Genomic DNA, 1,149 nt, shown 5'->3' on the forward strand with positions numbered 1-1,149 from the left:
TTTGGATTTTTCCATCCATGTATTTCTAAACTCAGATGCCATCACATGACATCACCCTTTTTGCTATCACTCTGTCTCTGTGTGTTCCACTGGTTTGAAAATTTTGTCATGCTCCCAGATCCATATTCTTCATACTGTTTTATAACTAATCTTATTGCACGCCTGTTTGTTTAGGGAGAGCGAACCCGCCGCAGTTACTCTTAGTTTTTTATGTCCACATAAATTGTAATTCATGGTTCCCACGAATGAACGTTGTTGGTGCAACCAGCATGCTTCCTTAGCATGTTAAATAATTTCATAGTTTGTGATTGATACTTGTAGCTGAGGGGCTTCTTGGTGTGTTAATTTGACAGCTCACATGTGAAACCAGACATTGCTGCATACTGGAATTTTTTGTTCTTGTATTTTGGCCACACCCTGCAAACACGAACTGCATTACGCGGTACAAAAGGTCTGCTTAAGAAACCTGCATCACGTGTCCAGTATGTTCTCTGAGCAACGTGTTTTTCTGTAAACTGTGTTCTCTGTATTTTTCCACCATGCATTTGTGTATTGAGAACACATCATCACATCACCCTATTTGCTATCACTCTGTTTTGGGACAGTTTCTGTGCTGCAAATATGTGATTTGTGATGATGCAGTATTTTCTTTGGCTGTGTTTGAAATCACATATTGACATTCTATTTGTACCCTTGACTGCATACAGAGAGCATCAAATCATACTTTAAGTACCAAAAGTAAAAGTACTCATTACGCAGAATGGCCTATTTCACAATAAGATTATATTACTGGATTATAATTAGTGATGCATTAATGTGTACACAATCTGGAAATCCATCGGTTAAAAACAAAACAAAACAAAAAAAGTTTTTTTTCTTCCTTTACGTCTGGAGGCACAGCCCGGAGTTTTTCCACTAACGGAAGTGCAGGGGCCTCGGCGATCGCTCACGCCCTTCACTTCCGGCGGTGCCCCCAGGGAATCGCTGTGTTGTTTACAAATACTTTGGGTAGAAAACCAGCAGAGTTTAGCTATATATCACATTTTTCACATCATTGTATCACCGTGTAGACTAATCTGAGGTTTGTTAAGTCTATAAACACAATGATTGAACAAACGTTACTATTTCTGTGTGCACGTTTTGTAATTA

The sequence above is a fragment of the Epinephelus moara genome, chromosome 16 (genome assembly GCF_006386435.1).
Source record: "Epinephelus moara isolate mb chromosome 16, YSFRI_EMoa_1.0, whole genome shotgun sequence".
Lineage (NCBI taxonomy): Eukaryota > Metazoa > Chordata > Actinopteri > Perciformes > Serranidae > Epinephelus > Epinephelus moara.